Genomic DNA, 9,642 nt, shown 5'->3' on the forward strand with positions numbered 1-9,642 from the left:
ATGAGCCAGGTTTTTTTTCTCTCTTTGTTCTTTGTTTTGTTATTCCTCCCACACTTTCTCCTGCTCTCCCCACCACCCTTTCCTTTTCATTTTCCTCCTTTGTTTTGTTTTCCTTCCAAATTAGTTTTTTACTGCCATTTGTAAATATTGCAACTCCCCCCATCTGTTCCCCCTCCTTTTTGTTTCCACCAGTTTGAAATGCATTATCTCCCTTTCTATAGAATCATAGAATCACAAGGTTGGAAACGACCTACAAGATCATCTAGTCCAACCGTCTTCTCATTACCATTGCTACACAAGCACTAAACCATATCTCACAGCTCCTCATCTTGAACGCTGCCAGGGATGGCGACTCCACCACCTCCCTGGGCAGCCATTCCAGTGCCTGACCACCCTCTGAGAGAAAAGGCTTTTCCTCATGTCTAACCTAAACCTCCTCTGGTACAACTTGCGGCCATTTCCCTGGGTCTGTTTGTTGCCTGGGAGAAGAGGCCAAGCCCTTCCTCATCACAACCTCCCTTCAGGAAGTTGTAGAGTGCAATGAGGTCTCCCCTGAGCCTCCTCTTCTCCAGACTGAACAATCCCAGCTCCCTCAGCCGCTCCTCATAAGGTTTGTGCTCCAGACCCCTCACCAGTTCCGCTGCCCTTCTCTGGACACGCTCCAGGACCTCAACATCTTTCCTGTAGTGAGGGGCCCAAAACTGAACATGATATTCGAGATGCGGCCTCACCAGTGCTGAGTAGAGGGGGATGCTCACCTCCCTGCTCCCGCTGGCCACACTATTTCTAATGCAGGCCAGGATGCTGTTGGCCCTCTTGGCCACCTAGGCACACTGTTGGCTCATGTTCAGCCGAGCATCAACCAACACCCCCAGGTCCCTTTCCTCTTCACAATCATCCAGCCGCTCATCCCCAAGCCTATAACGCTGCATGGGGTTGTTGTGCCCAAAGTGCAGGACCCGACACTTGGCCTTGCTGAACCTCATCCCATTCACCTCAGCCCAGAGATCCAGCTTTTAATGTCATTTTTAAAAAATTATTCTCAACCTTCTTTGTGACCTTTCTATTCCCCCTATTCTTTAATGGTCATCTCCACTACATGTGTCTGATACCGATTTTCACAAGTTTCCCTTCCCTCAGTAAAAAACACTGTAACAGGATTGTGAGGAAAGGAAAGAGGTTACTCAGAGAAGTTATGATTTCCCTGTCCCTGGAAGTGCTCAAGAGAAGACCTCATGAGGCTTTGAACAAACTGGTCAAGTCAAAAGTATCCCTGTGCACGGCAGGAGGTTTGGACTAGATGATCTTTATGGTCCCTTCCAACTCAAACCATTCTATGATGCTATGAAAAACATACACAATAAAACCCACCATATTTATTATATACTAACCAAATGACTCCAACCAAGTTCACAACTGAGGAACTTGTACTGGAATCACTTATGCCGGAATAGATACATTCCAGACTCTGAAGAAGGCATCCAGACAACATCTCTGTTCAGCTATTTTACCTACCTCATTCTAAGCAGACATTTGGGCACTAAGGGTTAGCAATCTTTCCAAACAACAGCAAATTGTGTTCATAATTATTTTTCTATGCTTTTCATTACTTCCATGAATCACTTCTGCATGTGATTGTCCAACAGGCTTAACAATGCACTTTTTGGTATCTGTCTTTGAAAATACAAGATATCAAAAATAAATGTATACAGATATGATGGTTAAATATATCATTCAGAACTTCATTGCTGATTTCAAATAGTTTAGTGATGGTATTGCCCCTAGAAATCATGGTAGAAGATTTGAAAACTACCAAACTACCATCAGAGCTGTATGTGGTCTCACATTTTTTTCTAGCTCTCTACCATACAGCATGGTGACAGATTTAAGCTTCAGAGAAGCAGTGTTGGCATGAAGGAAGAGGGTAGGTGTATATACTAAGTCCAACATACTGAAGTTTGCTAAGAGGGGACTCAAAGCATGGTTCAGAAGTTTCTTTTTTTTTTTCTGCAAGCTACTTAGCAGTTTCTGAAAGACTATTACTGTTTCATTTTACTTGAATAATGTTTTAGGCCTCTCTACAAGGAGCTCATCTGTTCTGGGGCGTGGCTTCACAACCCTCACAGACTCATCGTGACCAGAGGGTGTCTCTCTCAGCTGTTTAAAGAGGAAAAAACAACCAAATAAACAACAACAACAAAAAGCCCAGATATATGTTGCAAAAGCTTTCTGTGTAACTAGATCCCCAAATTTCTTGAGAATCATCAAACAGTATAGGTGATTTATTAAAAACAAAACAAACAAACAAACAAAACTATATACACATACCTGATCAAACTCAGTATTTAATGACTGCAAGAATAATGAATATGCATGCATAGATACACGCACATAGACCTGAAAACTCAAGATAATCTATGAAAAAACTGTTATAATAAAGTACAGAACACAGAAGTTTATCCCAAGTCCCAACCTATCATCCCTGGTAGCAATCCAAAGGAGTCACTGATACAAAACAGTCAGATGTTTCTGCACAGATACAGGAAAGAAACGGGAATCAGATTAAGATTCCAACACTTAGGCAGCAATATCCAGCAATGATACCTATTTTCTTTGAAACTTTTAGTAAGTTTTAAATTCATGGTTCTCTCTCAGTGTTAACTGGGGAAGACAATACTCCCTCTCCATTCCTCACAGCTATGTTGTCAGCCAAGATTCATTCACACTTGTGTAATGTGGTGATAGAAGCAATATAAATGTTTAGATAAATACATACAGAAGAGATTGCTAGACACACATGTAAAATGTCATCCCACAAAACAATCTGCATGGCTTGCTTTTGGAAGTAATGAGTGGGGACAAGTGGGGTAGATGGCTGTTTGAACCCCACCTCAATCCCAGAGGTTGCTATTGGCAACCACACTAACATATGTCTGCTATTAACCTCCAAAATGCCTACAAATCTGAGAAAGTATAACCTTTGAAATCCATGCTCATCTATCAATTACCTGAAGTCCTGACATGAAAAACAAATTTTGATTCCAAACCTACAGAATTTTGTACATACATGCACAAAAATCAGAAATGGTAAAAATCCATTTAAGAAAATACCGAGCAAGAGTATTTATGTTCCTTGATATATTTTGGGTTCACTTATCACTCCATTAAAGATGAATTTTCTGGATGTCAGCAAACTTCTTCAAAATATTCCCATGATGTAGGGATGGTAGCAATCAAATAAAAGTAATTTGCTTCCGATTATACAGCCTTTCCACTAGCCTGATGGCAAATCAATTCATTGGAAAAAAATATACATTGGTTTAATAATATTTCTTTTAATCAGGGCTTCAAATTATCATATAATCTCCAGGCACATAATGAGAATTACATTTTGTCTATTTTATCGAAAAAAACACTACCAGAATTTTTTTTGTCTTTATAACTTTCCTTTCAGTGTTGACATTGCTCACATTCAATTATTTTAAGCCCAATAAGATTTCTAGCAAACGTTGCTAAAGGACAAAAATGAAGAAACTGAAGAGTTGTGAGCATTCTCGATGCAACTCCCGGGCAGCTTCAGTAGATACAGCTAAACTGAAATGAGCAGGGTACACTAAAATGACTTCCACCATATATTTCTAAGTACAAAATGATTTATTTCCCCAAGTACACTTTTTATCCTCTTTCCCATATCGGAACTTTAATTCTGGCAATTCAAGTCCTTTAGCTGCAGCCCTTTTTGTCAAAGTCATCCTTCTTGAATAAAGACAGAACAAAAACAGAGCAGAATTATCAAATAAGTGAATACCGGGATACATGAATGCATGTTTCTTTATGATACATGTATGCATAACATATGTTAAAATATGAGGAAAAAAATCATCTATATTCTCTCAAGAGGAATCCTATTTGCATGATGTCCCACACTGCTTTCAAATGCTTCTTGTTGTTTAAAGGACCTTTGATGAGCAATATATATACAACACTTTTTAAAAAATCATTAAAATTCATAGTTTCCTTTACATTGCATGTATTTCTTTTAAAATTGTGTACCCATAAGTGACATCCTTACATGTTCTTAAAGCCTTGTAAGCCACAAACATCATTCTGAGAAAGAGTGACAGAAAAGAGGAGGCAAGAAGTTTAAATATGTCTTAGGAACTAAACACTTCATGGTGCAGCAAATAAATTGCCAAAGCCCCTGCTAAATCCAAAACCCTATGTCCTTATGCAACATGCTTTGTATTACAATTCTTCAAACTGTGGTCAACAGAGAAAATTCAACTCCAAATTGTACTAGCACATAACATCCCAGAGTCTTACCACTTGTTTTCTCCTTCTGTGCCATTTCTCTGACACCTGGGAAAGTAACAGAAGGCCATAATTATGCAGTTATCACCCACACTAGGAAAACACATTTTCTTCCTATTCTAGGTCAAGTCATTATGAAAATTTGTACACATGACTAGAAGAATAATTTGTAGAATGTTGTTTGCCCTGACATTTTGCTATCATAGCACCTCTAAAAGCAAGGGCATGAAAGGCTGTTAAACCTTACAATTACATTTTGGCTCCTGGGTGCCACTGGACAGGTCATGAGAAGCGGACAAGCAAGTGGTGAGTTTGTGTTTCAACACTCACAAAGGAAGTGTTCCTTAAGCTGTTGTCTCCTTGGTAGGTGTTCAAATGACCTTTCAACAGTGGATTGGCACAAAGTAATGGTCAATAACAGCGGTTTACTGTGGGGAAGCCTTCCACTCTATCACCATGGTTTCCAGAGCTGAGAGCCCCTTAAAAGTAATTTGCAGCAAATGGGACAAAATCAGGAATTTGATGTAAATGTTCTTTGTCCAGTATGTTAAATCCATGTGGGAGATTCCACAGCCCTACTTTACAGCTAAGACCAGAACGGATATCCTGGACTGTACTTTAAGTTTAAATAAGCACCATGAAAATGCACATGTTTTTACGCCATTAAATGGTATCTAGAATGTTATTGTACATTATTATAAACAAAATACAGGAATGTCACAGTTGACTAAATTCCTATCAATTATGAACTTAATTTTTACACACATTTAATACTTATCTCATTTCAGACTTTTCTATACTGAGAAATTTTCTTTTAAAGAAAAATGGTTTATACAGTTCACTTCCTGCCATAATCAAGGTCTTTCTAACCTGATATCTGAAGGTTATGCTTCAGTGAATAATTCAGTAGGTTAGTGAAACTGTGGCAGCAAAGAAAGTGCTAATCTTAGATGGAAGCTGTGAGGGATATTAAGAAACAATTGCAAAAAGTGACATATTTAATAGAGAAAGATTACTCTGTGCTACATCTATTTAATTTGAATTGAATAAATTTTGCCAGTATTTTATGAGATGCAGTCTGCAAATTATGTGAAACTTCATAGTGTCACTGAAGTCTAGAGGAAAGAATAAAGGGGTTTTTTTTTTCCCTCAACCATTTTACGAGTATTGTGATTTTTGAGGACTTCTCACTCTTTCAAAAGAAATTTCAAAGGAACTGAAGAATCATTCACTGCAGGACTTTATTAATTTGAATTAAGAAAGAAGAAAGAGTAGTAAAAGGTGATAGTACTGAAAGATAAATAACAAGGGGCAATAAAAGGATCCTGTGTAATGAGACTTCTTGATATAACTGAATTCCTTCTGGACTGTGACTGAGTGAGGCTGGAAATGTTCTCAGTCTTTCAGGGAATATTTAGTTGATCTAGCTGAGACAAGTCTGAAAGTGTGAGTAAATGCAAGTGTGAAAAATGATAGGGGGCAGTTTTTGCTCTTAATCACTAAACAGACCCTTAATGCAAAGCCAGTCTTGACAAAAATAATTCAAGTTTATGTTCATATGATACCTTGTTTGAGGAAGTGGGATAGGAATATGATGTTAATGCTAAAAATATTAACCTCATCCTATGCCACTGTACAGTTAGATATTATTAATAAGCATGCTCTTTTGTCTCTTCCAAACAAACATATATATTTTTTCCTTTATCTTACTGATTTTCTTCTATAGTCAACCAAAGTGTTAATAAATTCTAAAGCAAATGTATCCTCTTGACACAAATCTTTGAAAAAATAAAAGTTACCAACATCTAGTGAAAGACAGCCAAAGACTAAGTACATAACAAATCTTGTAAGAGTAGCAGAAAATATAATCCTTTCTGCACGCCAAGAAACACCTTGAAAATACAAAAACATCCAAAATGTTGGAAAAAAAACACCAAAACATATGAAGCCTTGTGTTACTGCAACTTATATGTGCAATTATATACTGGGTCTGTATATGTAATTTACTAATTATGGTATAAAAAATCGTAAGTGTAGATCTTACCCAAAATTTTGCTCAGAAAACTCCCTATCCAAGAATTCCAAGCTTTGTACTTATACCTGTACCTGCAGTCTCCCACCAAGCAGCCCAATGGAAATATTCTAAAAGCACTAGATTTTTGTTGTAATTTCTACTTGAGGATTGCAACTGTTTTTAAGCACTTAGTTTATTTTATTTTAAGATGAAAGGCAAATTAAAAACAACTCCTGATAACTCTTGAATTCTTCAGGATGGTGCCAACCACAGATAATAGCTATGCACAGTTTGAAGTTAAATTTTGCAACTTTTTTGCAACTTTGCAATTGTGGATTGTTTCATATTTTCTTCTTTTCTGTAAATAGTCTCGTTACTCAAATAAGAGAAGAGACAATAACTCCTTCTTTCACCCCTTTTCTTTCCAAGAGCAAGAATGGTAAAACCATAAGAACTCCATACTACAGGCAAAATTGCTCTCTCTGATCTGCATGGTGGATCCAATATTCCCAATGAGAATTTTGTGCTATGTGAATAAAGAGACAAATTTCACTAATGTTATGAAACATAATAATTTCATTGTGCATTCACTGGCACTGTTAACACTATAATTTCTTCTTTACACATTTTGAATCTCCTTTGTCTGCTCTGAACAGACAGTAAGGACAAAAACACAGATCTACTGTGCATTTCAGAGAAAAAAAATCTCTTGTTTGCATGATTAACCTTATACTGAACAAATTCATATATGAGCAGGAATGGAAATAGGATATGGAGCATTTCACCTCTTCTATAGGTTACCAGATCAAATCAGTCTGGTTCAGGTCACCAGGAACCTAAAGATATTACAGGCTAATGACTGTTTTTTGACCCACATGAAATGAACTGGAATTATTTAAATTCATGGAAATAGGTGTCCATTTCACAAAAAGAAAAAGAAAAAAGAATAAAAGGGACAGGATAGGATAGCACTAACAGTCTTCCTGGTAACCTGGTAGCATTAATAACAGGCAGTAACTACTGAATTGTAGTAGAGATCGGATTATCTTTTTTTTTCAAATGGTGGCCATAAGAAAGCAGCAGCAGAAATAAAGCAGTTAAATGCAGGGAAGATGCAGGAAATACAGAGAAAGAGACAGAGGGAGTGCTGTGTTTGTTTATGTATTGTCTGATATGTGTACAAACAGAAGACTTCCGTCTCAAGGCCTGTCAGTTCAGCACCTTTCACAAGAACAGAATGTCATGTACTACAAGCTGATGAAATAAAAGACAAAGGTGTCAAAGGAACCATTACACTATATTCTAGCAATGATCAAAGGATCAACAGCTTCCCTTCTAGATTGACACTATGTTAAACTATGCCTGGATATTTGGCCTGAACCTCTTCTTACATTCCCCAGTTTTATACCAAGGGCAGAACTTAATTTATAACAACAGCATCACACTCTGCCATGTGGAAGAGAAATGAAATACATAAATATTTCCTTTCTAAGAAATATTTGGACTATTTTTAAATAGCCAATATGGTTGTATGCATCTACATGTTTTAGGAGGCATACTGTTTCTTCTGCTACCAAAAATAAAGGGTGTGCGTTTACTCACCATATGGATGCAGTGAGTAATCACAGCAGGTAGAATAACACCTTGCACTGAGAAGGCTGCTCAAAGCTGAGAAAGCAATATGTGAAAATACCACTTCTTCTAATTCACACTGTCTTGCATATTTGGCTAACAGCTTATTTCTTATATCAACACAGCCCTCTGTACTTACAGATAATTGTGGGAGAGCTGCACATCTCTGCAATCACGGGTTGTGATGGCCTCAGAGATACTAGAATGCTGGTATGCTCTAGTATAGTCCACCACACCAGCTAAGAAATGTTGAAAACTTTCTGAGACTAAACATTTGAGAGATGTCTGCTGCAGTGCTTCTAACTTAAAATGTCAGAAGTAACTTGAAATGACATTCCAAAATTATATTCCAATTAAAAATCTCTGGGTTTGGTTAGTGAACTAGAATAATACATACAGAGGAAAAAATATATATTTTTGCCATTACAGCAGTCTTTACAACCACAACTGCTGCAGCAGCAGCGTCCATTTGTTGAGTCAGGTTACCACATCCAGCCATAATTAGATTAAATGGCTCTAAAAAGTTTAGATACTTTCTTTCCTCACAAATGTTTTCACTAGTTCTCGAACCTGCAACTGCTTTGATTATTCAACCAACACAGGCTAATTGCCTACAGGTCTCCCTGTATTACACCACTTACATAAATAGAGTCACCAGTCTTCAAAGAGTGGTGACTTAGCTTTTACAGGACCTAAAGTGAAATAATATGTAGCTCACTCTTTCCCAGGCGCACCTTTTTCCTGCCAATCTCCTGGCAGGAGATTTCCCCAATCCTTTCCAGAAGCACAGCTATAATGCACAGCTGTAATGATGGTCGACTGCTGTGCAGAGCCTCTCACCACTGACCCGCAGCTTCCTGGCCTCATGGGGCTGCCTCTGTGGCTCATGTCCTCAGCAAGAAGCCCTAGAAGATCCTTCCATTTTAATTACATCAGGTAATACAAATCTAACCACCAGTAATTGGACAGATGATATTCCAAGGGCTCTGTTGCACAAGCAGCAGCCTGGATAAAAAGAAAAAACAGAGCAATGATGTAACCAACCCCTTCACCACCATTACACGCAATAGGAATATCTTGCTACTCCTACTACGTCATCCCACATCGTACCTGAATCCACTCACGTGGCTTAATCTAGCAATTTACTTAGTCACACATTGAGAGTCTTGTTTTCACGATTTCTTCATGACTGGTCATGCTGGGGGGCTCAGGTAGCTTTTCTGAACTTTTTCCCAATTTTCTGTGGTTCTTTCAGCTGTTATCCTGCAAGTGAAAGGCTCTAAAATCCTCTAAAACCTACACCAGTTTTTCTGCCTTTTTATTTTATTTTTCTGAAAATTACAGGATATTTTAAAGTAAAAGAAGAAAAGGAGAGAGAGGCACTCTCTTGTTGATAAAAAGTCACTGCAGAAGTCCTTCTGTATTTCCCACTTCAGTTTGATCTGCAGTAGTTCTGCAACTTTGCCTGAAGTTTAAAAAAAAAGTGCAGAAAGACAGAGATTAAAATGGGTCACTATGCATTTTTACAGATGATCAGCACAAAAATTAGTGTTAAATTCCAGCTCTTTTTATTGTTTTGACATACAGAAAGGATATAAAAGTCACCATTCAGATTCATCAAGTCACTGAAAAATTGCTTGCCCCAGATTGCTTTATAAACGCTATGCACACCAGAGCTGGGTAAT

Source organism: Lagopus muta, chromosome 3 (genome assembly GCF_023343835.1).
Source record: "Lagopus muta isolate bLagMut1 chromosome 3, bLagMut1 primary, whole genome shotgun sequence".
Taxonomy (NCBI): Eukaryota; Metazoa; Chordata; class Aves; order Galliformes; family Phasianidae; genus Lagopus; species Lagopus muta.